Source organism: Podarcis tiliguerta, assembly GCF_965153285.1.
Source record: "Podarcis tiliguerta genome assembly, chromosome: 2".
NCBI classification, from domain to species: Eukaryota; Metazoa; Chordata; class Lepidosauria; order Squamata; family Lacertidae; genus Podarcis; species Podarcis tiliguerta.
The window spans coordinates 39,028,082-39,042,764 of record NC_139535.1 but is presented as its reverse complement, the minus strand read 5'-3'; the positions used below and the strand labels follow the sequence as shown (position 1 = coordinate 39,042,764).

Sequence of the window (14,683 nt, the reverse complement as noted above, 5' to 3'; positions counted from 1 at the left end):
AGGGAACACAAGAACTGGCCACAAAGCATATCATAGCTCCCTAGCTTGTTTCTGTCAAGGAGGCATATGCAAGTAGAAACTGACCTCCTTTTTGGTAAAGAAGGAATATCAAGTAGAGGAGACCTTGTCTTTGGCTGCCATTTTTTGGGGGGTAGCTTTGCAGATGGCCACTGCTGAGATTGCAAATGGAGAGTGCACGGTTGTACTAAGCTCCTGCTTTTGGGCTTTCCATAGGTATATTCTGACTGACCACTATGGAAATAGGATGCTGAACTATATGGGCCATTGGCCTGATTCAGCATATACTTCTCATGTTCTTAAAATGATTTTACCATGTTCTATTGGCACATTTAGGCACCTTGAAAGTAAGCTAAGCACACACACACACACACACCTGCACTTCACCCACTGATGTTTTATCTCCTCTTTGAAAATTTTCAAATGCGGCTTTTTTGTATGGAGGAGGAATGGTAGAAAAAACATCAGGATAAATTTTCTCCAGACCAGTAGTTCTTTTAGAAATGGTGTTTCATGCTTCCAGCAACAAGGCAACAACAATATTCCACATGGCTGCCTAGCCACTTCATTCTGCACTAGCTGCAGCCTCCAAGTTGTCTTCAACTGAAGCTCCACATTAAGCACATTGCAGTAATGAAATTGGTGCTGTTTATTTTGTAGAAATATTTAACTACAACAGTCAACCTTTTACATAAACAGTGGGCCTTATTAGAAGTGAGCCCACTGAGTTTAATGGGACTGCCTCCCATGTAACTATGTACAGGATTATAACAATAATGGCATGCTCCAAAATATTAGTTGAGGGAGCGCATGAGAGTACATATTTTTGACTAAAGTATGTCTTGTGTTTTATTATCCCCTTGTTACTTATTGAAATATTCACACTGCAGGAATTTATTGATTTAATGTTTATGGACTTTGTAATATGTTTATTAATTGAATAGTTGGGTTTTCCCTTAGGAACTGAACTGAAATTTTATTGATGTTATTGTACAATTTTATTGCCATTCTCCTCCCTGCTTTTCTCCCTCTCTTTGCGACACACACATACAAACGCTAAAATTATTGTTAGCAGCTTTTGACTTTACTTTTGGAAAGAAAAGTGAGGCACAAACATTAAAAGGAAAGGTCTTGGATGTGGAACAGGTGGATACAATCCTGTATTCAGATACAAAGTTGATAGATGTTCTCACCTCACAGCTTGACTAACCTCATAGCATTCTTTCAGGGATACAGTAACCCCATATAAAGTAATTGGAGTAAGGGTATCTTACAAACTGAGTCTAAAGACCCACTTATCTGGTAGTAAGTCTCACTTAATTCCATGAGACTTACTTTTGAATAGACACTATATAATTGTGCTATAAATGCAAAACATTTGGAAATGAAGGGGGAAAGAAAATAGAAAAAAATAATTGTGAATGTTATATTGGCTGTGAGTCTTGGAAGACCTGCTGCCTGCCTTGCAGGCTTTTTCCCACCTGGCCTGGGAGGACAGGGGCCTGACTGACTCCAGCTACAAAAGCTGAGGTTGCTGAACAGACTCTTGGGCTAGGGCATTGTTTAGGGGGTTTCGTTGTGGGGTGGGGTTGTGTCCATTATTGATGTTATCATTGTGTATCTTTATTTTAGATCTTATTATGATTTATGTGGTGATTGATTTGATTGTGCACTTTTTGATGTTTTATTTCGTCTTTATGTCTACTTTTTATACCTGTAATTATGTAATTTTGTTCATGTTTTAAGCCGACTTGAGCATGGTTTTAATTATGGAAAGGCAGCATACAAACACAATGATGTATGTATGCATATGTATTTTATCTTCTGTTGTGAGCTGCCCTGAGAAACTGATTATAGAGCAGCCTATAAATACTATATGGAAATTATAGGGGAGGTGAAAAGCAAGGGAAGGGTCACCAAAGTCTTAAACAACAGTTGTAGTGTCCTCTGGGATCAGTGGAGATTATTGGAAGTTGAAGTGAGGGGAAACCCAGGGCCTCCCTCTTCCTTGAATAATGCAGCTTTGTTTTAGATAAATATAAGACAGTGGAAGTGTTTTATCTGATGTTTGATGTTGAGAAGGGAAGCATCTCTCTTGTTTCCAGGTGTTGCTCCCACTCTTCAAGTAAGCAGGCTGTACCACTTTAACCAAGACAAAGTGGCAAATTTATGCCTGCTTATACAACTTAAATTTCCAAGATCTTGTAAAGAATTAACATTGATTTGGGTGACTTTCAAGAGGCACTGGAGCACATGTAAATTAGGAGAATGGTGGATATCTGGTTGGAAGCAAACAAAATTGGCCAAAAGAATAGGTGAAACCCTTTAAAAATAAATAAATAAAAGGAGACAAGTCTATATATACAATTACTGTTTCTGCACACTTGCATTATTGTGATTCATCCCCCCCAGGCTTGGGCTAAACAGCAGAAACGATAACAGTATGGTTCATAACACACTGGGCACGAGAAACTTTATTGCTCCTGCAACACACCACAGACAAGTTGTTCATGACTATTGTGTGATTCTTATCACAGTGCTGATCCAGTGGGCAATACGGTATAGACTGCTCAGATCTGATGCATGTCAGACCTCCACATCTGCAGGGGTCCAGACAAGGCCTTGAACTATTTGCTACACCAGGCACAGCCCCTGAATGGCTCTGTAACTCTGTCAGCAAGGAAATGGAAGTTAAGGGAAATGGGAGGAGGGGAAGAGCGAGGGAAGAAATACTGTAACTGGACTTGATTGTTGAAGTCACCTTGGGGAGTCACAGACTTGGAGGTCATGGGCCCATATGTTTAAACCTCTGTAATAAACCAAAGCAAGAACTGGTAGGCCCAAGTGAGTGAGCTTGAAAATTGCCAAAGCTGAACTCCCTGCAAATGCAATTTGCCAGGGCCGTTAGAGAGTGTAAAACTCTTGCCAGCTGCAGTAAGGATTACTTTTCCTCATCCCCTTAAGTTCATCACTCTTTTTACAATGTGCTGTAACGTTGCCATACATTTGCTGAGTGGGTATGCTGGCAGCTGGCCTATCAAAAATAATTTATGTCTCTGGAAAAATGCTCTTGGACAAAGCCTCGTTTAGCAAACCCTGTGAGTGGCTGGCCTTATTGGTGAATGTAAATAACTATATCCTTAAAGACCAAAGAAATCCCACCTTAGGGCTCTGCCTAAAGCACTGTACTCCCTCCTCTGAACAAATCACTAACATGGTTTCCTTGTTATGCCATTTGTTCCCCTGCTTGTGCAAAACACTCAACTGGCACATTATATCCAAGTAATTTGTGCTCATGTTGAAACCTGTGCCTGAGGCCAACCCCTTGCTGCAAAAAGCAATCTGAGGGTTGGTGTCTTCAGTGACGTCATTTGGTTGGGGAGAGATGTACGTACGCTCACTGGAGGAAGAAGAGGAGTGCAGGGGGAGCACACCACCCCCAGCAGCGCAATCCGGGTGGGGTGCCATCATGGTTGTCCCCCCCAGCACTGGATGCCATCCCCCCAGGACGCGCGCTAGCCCCACTTCACCTGCTCTCCGCCCCCCGGGGCCGGAGCATGAAGCTCTGCCACTGCGTATGCTGGGGTTGCCCTCCTTTGTTTCCCCAAGTCCTGATGCAATAGTTGAAATGCATCTTTTTCTGAATCAAAATATGGAAGCACACTTCATACGTATATTCCAAAAGGTTTGCTTTTCAATAATATATCAATAAGAGCTACATGTCCTGAAAGGAGCACACACTCACGGTTAATGTGTGAAGGTTACAAAAGCATGTCTTTGCTTACTTGTAGTAAATATAGATGGTAAAACACACTCCTACCTCTTGTCACTGCTACCACCGCTGGCTGCTTCTCCAGGAGTATGCCAGATCCAAGAATACACCGCGACTCCAAACCTGTTCAGTAGGGGTAGACAAGGTGGAAGTATCATAGACATACAGAGATGGTAGGTCCTGCAAACTTCAAGAAATATACAGTTGAAGTGTCTGTTGATGAAATGTGTTGCCAAGGCTCTGGCTAGTCTCCCAGCAGTTCCATGTACATCGGCATTTCTCAAAAAGTGGGCTGGGACTCTTGGCCCATTTTTGGATGGGTCTCAGTGCCACAGTCTACACCAGGCATAGGCAAACTCGGCCCTCCAGATGTTTTGGGACTACAATTCCAATCACCCTGACTACTGGTCCTTTTAGCTAGGGATCATGGGAATTGTAGTCCCAAAGCATCTGAAGAGCCGAGTCTGCCTGTGCCTGGTCTACCCAGTGCCTCCTCACTTGCCTGGCCCACCCCCTAGCCATGCCACAGCCCTTTGGGTTGGATTAGCCCCAGCCAACTCCTTACATGCTAAGTAAAAATGGCCAGGACTGTGAGAAGTTCAGTGGAGGTAGAAAGTATTCCTCCTCTGAGGGGAATGAACACGATGAAGTGTTGATGGAAATTAGAAAAGGAGATAACAGGCTAACTAACATTTATTATCATTATCAGTAAATAAAATGGGAATGAAAATGCCTGAAATTGTTCTGCTGCCACATGCTCAATGAACTGCCCTCTAGAAAGGAAAGAGTGGAGTGTATAATTTCAATGAAATACACTTATTGTAATTTACTAGGGTACTAGGGCTGTTTAAGCGAAAGAAAGTCTCACTGAAATTTATTTGTTTGTTTGTCTTGTCTTATATACTGCCTTTTGCCAATAAGGCCCCAGGACATTTTACTTCAATATAAACATATTGAAAACAATAGAATTAAATACAAACAAAATATAATCAGAATAATGCCATAACTCTAAGAACATCAGAAAAGGGTGGCATCAAATTATTTGTCAGCTAACAATTCTTCACCACACCTTTCCTCCAGAATCCTGACAAAAGAGATGTTAACCCATTTCCAAAAATAATATATTGGAGAAGTCAGATGTACCTTAGTGGGAAATGAATTTCACCACAAAAACACACACTCTTCCCTGAGCTGCTGTGTTTTACACTGTGCAGGGACCATTCCGAGGACTTCGTCTGCAAATCTCAAGGCATGAAGAGCAGGTATTCTCTGATATATTTAGGCCCTAGGCATTAAGGGCTTCAAGTCTAAGCACCTTGAGCACAATCTGCACCCAATGTAGTTGTAAAATTGAGATTACGTACACCTGACTCGTTGCCCCCATCAGCACCCTGGTGGCTGCATTTTGCACCAATCGCAATTACTGAACCATTTTCAAGGGCAGCCCCATGTAGAATGCATTACAGTAGTCTGGAGGTTAGCAGGGCACTGGTGACTGTGACCTGTTAGTGGTGTTTTTCAGTAAACCTACAGTAGACTGGGCTGCAAGACTGAACCTTAGGGTGCACAACCATACATAAGAACAAAATATATTTGATGCACGATGTGTGTGGTGATTTCAAACCATGATAAATGCTAGACAAGACAAACTGACATCATATCATCAAATCAAGCACAACACAACTGCTGTAAGGCTGTACCCGATTAAGAGCCAGAAATGTTCTGTTCCCGTTCCCTTCATGTACTATTATAATCCGTGTGCTAATATTTCACATGGAAGATGCAAATACAGGGTGCCAGCTGTATTTACTAGACTGATTATTTATTGAATTTAAAACTTTTTTTTTTTTTACCTTCCCTTCGTATCCAAAAGGCTCCCTAGGCAGTTTACAAGAAAACAAAGAGTTCTATAAAGCAAGGATGAAAACAGTACAGCCAAAAAAAAAAAAAAAAAAAAGTTTGCAGTAATAATTAGCAACTGCAAATACAAGATTAGCAAAAGTGGAGTGATATGGTCAGCACCTTCCCTGGACTACTTCAAAGTAACCAAGGTTTCACTTCCTTCCCAAAAGTCAAATGGGTGCTCCTCAGAGGGTCGTCCATAATTTAAGAATCTAGGCCTTTCCACCTTCCTGTATTCTTGAGGGCAAAGTGACTTATTTGCACAGGACTTTATTTAAATAAAAATGTCAGAGAATGTGAAATTGGTTGTAGTTTGATCTTTGAGGAATGTTGAAGAAATCTCTTTAGGCCGCTGCCTCTCCCAGTAGGGCTGGTAAAGAGATTATAGGCCTAGTGTATTCACAGAAAAACGCCAGGCCTCTGGGCCTAGCACGCTAATCCATACAAAGGATAACAGAGGCCTAATTAATTCTCATGTCTCGGAATCTGATAACAGCACTGCACACAGGCAAGTCCGTAAGGACTTAATGAGTTTAATCGACTGCACTTGATGATTTTATTTGAAACCCTGTGCCACAAATTAAACTATTAAAAATGCACTTGAACTTGATTGGCAGCTGTAATCCCAACAAAGTCTATTTAATCCGCTGAGTCAGAGAGTGGGGCCCAGAAACAACTTTTCTCATGCTCCAGAGAAAGATACGGAGGGAATGTGAGGTTTCAGAAAGCTTGTTTTATGGCAACAAGAGATAGATGAATTTAGCGAGGAAGACCAACCGAGCAGCTACTTGGTTTTTGACGGGGGTGGCAGAAGCAGAAATAATGCAGATGGTGTGCAATGTTCACGGCCGGAAGCAGTTAATGTGAAAAACTGGCTTGAATATGTTTAGGAATGTTGAAGGAAACTGTGCAAGGTAGCCTTGGAGAAATCTTGGTAGGGATTGCGCATACTTATACTGTATCATGCAAACAGTGGACGGTATCCAACAAAGTATTTCCATTAATGCAAGGATTTTCTTTTGCCCCGTGGAACTCCACCCCCCCCTCTGTCTGTGCACCCACCACATCCTCTCCAAATCTTCTCCAGAGATTTGGGGGAACCTCAGAACAGATTTAGGAGCCTTGTGGAGAGAGGAGAGAGAGGAAAAGTTCTGTTATACAGCCAGGAATCCTTGTGTTAACAGAACTGCTTCATCAGATACCACACTCAGCTTGAGGGGGTGAATATGCTTTCATGTTTCCCCACGGCTCATATTGCTTGTCTTTATCTCTTTTCAATACCCTCAAATAATGTTTTTAGGAATTTAGAGTGGCTGGATTGCCTGAGCAGGTGATTCTCTAGTCTGGTGTGTCCAATGTAGACTTGGTGACAGGATGCAAAGGAGCACTGAGCTTTTGTACCTTAATAGGTGGATCGAATAGCTTCCTCCACCGCGGTGTGACAAGCCACAGCTCTTGGTGTTCCTTCTACAAAATAGGACTTTGCATCCTGTCACCATAGTGACTGAAATAGGTTCAGCATCCTGCACCTTCCCCAGCCTCTTTTGCTTCCCAGAGATGGTGTTGACTGTGCTCCACACGAAGCCACCACACCTATCAACAGTGGTGTTAACCTGAAGATCAGCTGAGTGGCCATTTCCCCATTGACACAGAGAAGGAAGAAGCAAGACTTAAAGTCTTTAAACTTAAATTATCACTCTCACTCTTCCCTATTATTGGCTGCAACTACTTGTCTGATGTGCAAAAGTTTGTTTTTGGGGGAGAAGACATGGAAGCAAAAGCCATCTGAGGGAGCTAAGAGAGATCAGCCCAACAAGCATCTTGCTACCATGGGCCTGCTAATAACATGGAAGGATTTTTTTTAATGTTCATGTTGATCACCAGCCCCAGAAAGAAGCATTTGTGCACAGAAGGCTTCTGCATTCACACACCCCATTCAAGAATGGGATACCACTGGCGTTCCACCTGTTGCTGGACTACAGCTCCTGTCATCCCTAACCATTTGGCCATAGCAGCTTAGACTGATGGGAGTTGGAGTCCAACAACTTCTGGAGGGACACATGTTAGCCACCCCTGCTCTAATAGAATGAGGAACTGTATGAACCAATGGGTGTTGTTACCACACAATCGGTTCCCCCTGATGTATCTGCCAACCTGTGTTGCATGTAGTCCAGGTCAGAACACTGTCAGTTTGTAGTCCATCTCCCCACCCGTCAGATCCTTCATCCGCCACAATTTCTGATTATCTGGCATGGGCTATGCCCTAGCTACAGTGCACTTGCATAGCTGGATCAGGGTCACTGTTTGTAAATGGTTTGTGGGTATTCAATATTGTTTATATTTTGTGAAGTTGGGAGTTTTGCTCTTCTTTTGGATGCTGTTCAAGGTGAATCCTTGTTTCCTGTAACAGCTGTAATAGGTTGCAGTGAGTTTAATCATTTTTAAAATTGCCATCGCATTTCAAGCTGTGAGCTTGTCTGATCTTACAAGCTAAGCAGGTTTGGGGCTGCCCAACACTTGGGTGGGAGACTGACAAGAAAAGCAAAAATCCTGCAGGAAGTGTGTTTAGGTATTCAGGAGCTAGATTCTGCAATCTAAATCAATACTAAACCAATAGCCTAGTGCTGCATATGAGTGAGATGTAAAATCCAAACTAAGTTGAAAGCTTCTTTTGAAGTTTTCATTAAAAAAAAAAGGCAATACTTGATACTCTGATCTCTTCCCCCATGCTTTTTAAAATGTATTGTTTCATTTGGATTATACTTGCCTCTTATAACCAAAATGTATGATGGGGTTAAGACCATAGAGTAAGATGTCCTGCCAGACTCAGCTAGCCCTTACCTTGGGTTATCAGGCCTTTGTTCTCCCATTCCACCATGTGAATCCTACCAGGAAGGAGGTCTGGGCTGGCTGATCCAAGCCCAGACCGTGTGGCTTAAGCAAGCCATCTTTGTGTTTCCATACAAATAATTTAGAAACATTTATCACTTTTGAACCTGAGTTTTACTGCCTCCATTTTCTTACTGTTGTACAGAAAAGCATATGAATCTGACCTTTGAAGAGTTTGTAAGTAAAACATTTTTAACTTACCAAATGTCTGGTCTCTTTCTATGCTAAGGTAAGAGAGGAACTTTAGAAGCAACTTAGAAGGGGATATTTTAAAGGTCTAACTGCCTGTATATTTCCACACTTTACTTTGCTGCATATGTCCAGACTTCAAGTCTCTGCTGGGGTTCTCTCACCAAAGAGTACTTGCCCAAAACTTGGATCTAGGCATCCAGGAACTCTCTTTATATATACCTATTTTTCTTTTCCAACCAACAAAAGTGAACACAGTAACATTTACAGTCTGGAATATATAACTGCGTATACCGACTTGCCTTTTGCTGCACAAGTTTCTATTCACCACAGAAACTTTAATAGCAGACTTATATTGACCACTAAGGATGGTCACGAGATCTTAATGAAGTTGACTAGGAATATAGCAATCAAATTATGTGGAATTTATTGCAAATAAACACAATCAAACATTACTTAGATCTATAAATTCAATAGAGCAATGCAACAGGAACTCGAAACCCTGCAGTTAAAAAGAACTAGCTGGTTCAAATCAATACACACTACTTACTGGCCCTTGTTGTCTCATCAGATTACCAGGTCACAATGTTTCAGTGAGAAAAGGAACTATAACTGCCAGAATATTCCTGTGGCTTTTATCTTCTGTTCCATTCCTAGCCCCTCTTGTCTCTAAGGCTTATGCATCCACTTGTCCCTGTGGCACTTTATTTTTGGTTCCTCTTTTTTTTTTTAGCTTAATGTGGCTATCACTTTCCTTTTTTTTAGATTGTGCATTTCATGGCTCTATATACATTATCCCACTCCCTTCTTCTCATGTCTCTTAAATGATGCCCTCCCAAATAGCATAAAGCCCATCAAAGGTTAGCATACCCGGGCACTGGTCAAAGACCACATGCCAGCCAGGCCTTTGCTACTGACGCTTATGACTGGCTCTTGCTCCTTGCTGCCTGTTCACCTGCCCTCTTCAAGTGAGGAGTGATAAGAAAAATTAACAGGGGCTTCTGCTCCCATCACCCGCCTCCTTAGGGGCTTGTGGTACAGATTATGCGCAGAGGGAGAGGGAAAAGAAATGGTCAGTGGCAAAGAGGAAGGAGTGCAGCTCACTGAAAACAGCTTGCTCAAGGGCCTCTGCAAACCTGAAGCATGGAGCACATTTTAAGTTAAGTGTTGTTTGCTGCAGACTTCAACCTAGTGCCCTCTACATGTTTTAGAAAACAACTCTCATAAGTCCTGGCCAGCCTCCCCATTTCCCAGTCCCAGTTCCATGCTCCAGTTTTGTGTGTGTGTGTGTGTTTTAACATCCTCTGCTCTTTTCCTCAAGCATCCTTGTCCACCTATCCTTCCTGCCAATTGCCTTTTCTCAAGTCCAAGCTAGTCATGACATTTCTTCTCAATCAATCCAGGCTTGGGGAAGCAGCTGGGGATTTGCAGCACAGTCTTAGGCGTGTTTAGTCAAACGTAACTCCTGTTGAGTTCAAGGGCGCTCACTCCCTGACAAGGCAGTTCAGGATGGCAGTCTGAACACAGGCATTTTTGGGTCAGGAGCAAGATGTGCTTTCACGATGGTTATCAGTTCTATAGTATGGGTAATTGAGGCCAAAGTCCTTCAAGAGCAGCAGGATTGTGTTTTAAGTTCTTTGCCAGGTAGGATGAACTCCTGTGATGTCTTTCCCTATATACAGGAGAGTTAACTGCCTAGTGTGCACACTCAAATATTTACCATAAGCCTTATTGGTGATCATTTTCCCCAGCTCCATGGTACATAAATCTCATAGCGTAGAAGGCTTGAAAGGCTAATTTCTCATTTATTTACATTGCAGGACACTCAGGCTTTCTGACAGAGCATAACCTGCTATTCTAATCACCCTCCTATTCAAATCCAAACATTGTAGTCACTCCCCCCACTACACACACTTCAAGAAGAAGAAAAAGTTATCTGCATGCAGCTTTCAGCTCCTGCTGCTAATTCCATCAGGAATAGCACCCTGGGGAAGCCTTCGATTTTCAGACTGTCTCAGCCCATTCAGGCATATCATCCAGTAGTCGATCCAAGAGGCTGGTTCCAAGTAAGGGGGTGGGAGGGAATGAGAAGGTAAGGATGCTGTCATTTTGGATGTACAGTTTGCAAAATAGCTGCCTGTTTCTTCATAGATGATGGAAATCTGTTTTTTGCTTTTTCTCCGAGGGTGTAAAAGAAATAAGGGTTGATTTTGCTCTCCCCACCCACTTTCCTCCCAATCACAGTGCATCTCTTCTCTTACTTGGTTTGGAAGCATCAGGCAAGCGTTTTCACAAGGCCAAGCAAGAGTGCCTAATTTCTTTGGCTGCATAGTATGTGTTACTAACATGTAGAAACTACGTGTTAGTAACACATACTATGTTTTTGCAAGTATACTGTTTAGTTTGTGAGCTTCTAAGGGCTAGGATGTGTCCTGTACTTCGTAAAGCCCCATCTCATCAATCTAATAAATAATAGTATTATTTGCTGTTCTTTGTAAAAGTGTTCCAGTTCTGGGTTACCTTTGTAGCTGGGCCCACTCTGGGATAGAGTATATATGTAGTTTCCCTATGCTGAATCAAATCATTCATCCATCTAGTTTTGTAATGATCACACTGAGTGCTAATATATATGCATGTCTGTTTTGTTGCTTTGAGCTGACTTTTTTGGGTAGGCCCCTCATCTCTCTGAAGCTTTCACTCTTGAATACAGTCACCAGACTTTTAGTTGTCCTCCCACCTTGTGTTAGGCAAGTTTTTTTCTCTCTCTTAAAGAAGCTTGGTGGGCATATGGTAGTGACAGAGCAGTGAAGTGCATGACAGACCAGATGACTGCTAAAAAGTTAGTGCACAGGAAAAAGTGTGTGTGATCAGCTCACATATGGTGTTCTCTGCTTTTTACAGCACAAACCTATGCATGTCTACTTAGAAGTAAGCACTTCTGAGTTCAGTTAGGGTTATCTCCTGTATAGGACCTGAAATTCAAATTGTACTTTGTTTCTCTGCCTCCCCCCCCCCCCCCCGGAAAGGCCATATGGTGCCTTTTCCAAATGTATATTGAAAGCATTTAAATAGAATGCTGGCAACGTGTTTTCATGGAAGGAAGCCCATGTGGACACTTCACCTGTGGTAGTTGCAAGCAATTGTGATACTGACCCAAAACTGATAGTGAAAACTGTCATTTTGTTTTTAATGAATACCATTGTTTGCTGCCAGTGAATAATCTCCTTGCAAAAAAGTGGGAACCTTCAGATTGTATAATACAGCTGCCTTTGCTGGCTCAACCGTAAAGCTTTGGCAAAAATACAGTTGAAACAGCCCAGGCAGAACTCTATATTGCTTACTTAAAATAAGATATTTATTTGAAGCAGGGGCGCTGGAGAAACAGAATCCAGACAAACAAAAGAAGATGATTTCATAAATAGCAGATTCATAGTTACTCTCAAGGTCTTAGGCCAGAAGGAAGGGTACAAAAGATTAATAATTATATTTGCGGGAATTGAGTCCATTTTCATCAAATGTGGATTTAGCAAGCTTATTCAAAAGCACCTGACCTCTGAACTCCATTATTCCAGAGCAGAAGTTACATAAAGGAAGTAAGAAGTAGCTCATAAATGTTTCTCCCAATAGACCTTTGGATAAACCTCACCCAGCCCCCTATTTATTGGCCACAATGTTCACAGGCCTGAGGAAAACATGGTTCCTATCCTCATGTGAACAGAAGAGCCCTAATTGCTCAGGTCAGGCAGCAATGCCATTGACTGTGCAGAAGTACTTCTTTGTTGTTTGTCCTGAATCTCCCACCTTTCAGCTTAACTGGATGAGCCTTGGTTCTAATATATTATGAGAGGGTGTAAAACTCTGTCCACGTTCTTCACACCTTGCATGATTCTGCAAAACTCTGTCATGTCCTTTAGCATACCTTTAAATCCTTTGTTTTCTAACAGTCTAAGGGCCTCTATAGCTTAGTTATGTGGATGTGGAGAGCGCAAGTCCAGTCTGCCAGGCATGTTTTCCTAGAAGCGAATACATTCGCAAGGGGCTAGTATGTTTAATGCATAGGCTTCCTGTGGAGTTTGCCTGGCAAACTCTGACTTACAATTGACCTCTCAAATACATGGCTGTCAGATTACTGCTTGAACCCTGGCGGTCCCACTGCACAGTTCAGTTCTCTATTCAATGGACCACAGAGGACCAAACGAGATGTGAGGCTGCAGACATGGGTGTCACTCACTGCTGCGTCCATGTAACTGGTGCTTGAGAGAGAGGAAGATTGATTGATTAAAAGTGGTATGGGGAGTGCAAAGCAACTTCAAGGAGAAAAGTGCAACTGGGGGAAGGGTCCCCTTCAAGCCCTCTGTGCTGTGCTTTGAATTTTGCCCCATCCCCTTCACAGAGCATATACAGGACTCAGGTAGAACACTGCTTCCATCTCATTTAGCTTCTCCTGTTATTGCCTTTTCCCATAAACACTGCATATTACTGCTACAGCCTCAAACATGAAACCAATAACTCTGCACAAGAGACCAATTTCAATACCCATTTGATGGAGAGAAATGCTGTTTAGCCGTTTTCCTGCTATGAGTGTGAGCCAGGCTGCCCTGTACACAAGAGAGGACGAGAAAGGGCACTATAATGGATTAGCTGCGAGAGGGAATGGTAGTGAAATCCTCAACTGGAAATAAAATCCTTTTTGCAGAAAGCAATGTTTTAAGCTTTTAGTTACGTGACATTTATCTAGATGTGATGCGGGCCAGCCAATCAGAATCATAGTAAAGATGACCTGCTCCAATATCCACTTTCTGCAAAATATTGTTTTCTTTTGCCTTGTCTTTCAGATCCGGAAAAGGGATTGTTGTTTGGTGTCCTGAAGGTCTCTTCAGAAAGTCCCCTCAATTTGTTTAGATGTCATTGTCACCTTTGACAGCGGTCATTGCTCTTTGTCTTTTGACTACAGAAAGCCTTGTTAGCTGCCCTCCCCACCCCTGTTCTGCTTGTATGTGTTTTTTAAAAAGAGGCCTCCCAAGGACAAATTGCTCAACTCTTCTTGGAGCAAATAATCCCACTTTTGAGTAGCATTGAGCAAATTCTCATGGGAAGAATGGGGGGGGGGCATGATGAGAGTGTGATCACACCCCATCACAATCACATTTTCACCTGCTCATGTGATCGGGCACAGCTGTGACTTGCTAGTAATTACTTGCCTGTAGCTGAGACAAAGCTCCCAGTTTTATAACCAGCTGTTTTATTCATGTGACCATGTTGTGCTCCTAGCCTTTTTTTTGGGGGGGGGGGTGTAGTTTAGAAAGTGCTGCTCAGTTTTTCAGCCAGTAGGGCTTTTCAGAGGCCCTGCATCTGATGTTCCAGCTGATTAGATGTATTGTGGGTTGGGGATCCCATAATGTTAGTCGTATGGTCAGGGATTGCATTCTGCAGGGGAAAGGGATGCTGAATACAGATTGTGTCTTAGGTCCAGAAGATCCAGTCAGCAGTACTGATCAGGAGGATTCTAGAAAACTGTTGTGAAACAGTGGGTCCTACCATAACAGCCTTGCCTTTTATTTATTGGATCTTATCAGTGAGCCAGTGTGGTGTAGTGGTTAAGAGCGGTAGTCACGTAATCTGGGTAACCGGGTTCGCGTCTCCGCTCCTCCACATGCAGCTGCTGGGTGACCTTGGGCCAGTCACAGTCTCTCAGCCCCACTCACCTCACAGAGTGTTTGTTGTGGGGGAGGAAGGGAAAGGAGAATGTTAGCCGCTTTGAGACTCCTTAAAGGGAGTGAAAGGCGGGATATCAAATCCAAACTCTTCTTCTTCATCAATTTATAAGTGATCTGCACTGATGAGCACCTTCTGAAAATTGTATATGTTCAAAGGATACCAAAGTATGTAATACTGCCTGTTTGTGTGGATACA

At 42.5% G+C, this 14,683-nt stretch overlaps 1 protein-coding gene and 1 long non-coding RNA gene across 5 annotated transcripts in view; one reads left to right on the top strand and one right to left on the bottom strand.

The window, feature by feature from the left end:
* Window positions 1-7,168, bottom strand: part of LOC310667020 (clathrin heavy chain 2-like) — a 40,749-nt gene extending 33,581 nt beyond the window's left edge. Inside the window, exons 1-2 of one of the 4 annotated variants that reach the window (XM_083418649.1) lie at window positions 7,094-7,168; window positions 3,839-3,913 (exon numbers count right to left, since the gene is read on the bottom strand). The gene's annotated coding sequence lies outside the window, so the exon portion shown is untranslated. Of the gene's footprint in view, window positions 1-3,838; window positions 3,914-4,933; window positions 5,189-5,643; window positions 5,735-5,812; window positions 5,868-7,093 lie in introns of those variants that run through there. The other 3 variants (XM_083418659.1, XM_083418657.1, XM_083418658.1) reach the window with 3 other exon arrangements.
* A 110-nt stretch (window positions 7,169-7,278) lies between these two features.
* Window positions 7,279-14,339, top strand: LOC310667218. Its single transcript, XR_014506216.1, has 3 exons — window positions 7,279-8,758; window positions 10,591-10,862; window positions 13,606-14,339. It is a non-coding gene; the product is annotated as an uncharacterized lncRNA (long non-coding RNA).
* The last annotated feature ends 344 nt before the right edge of the window (window positions 14,340-14,683 follow it).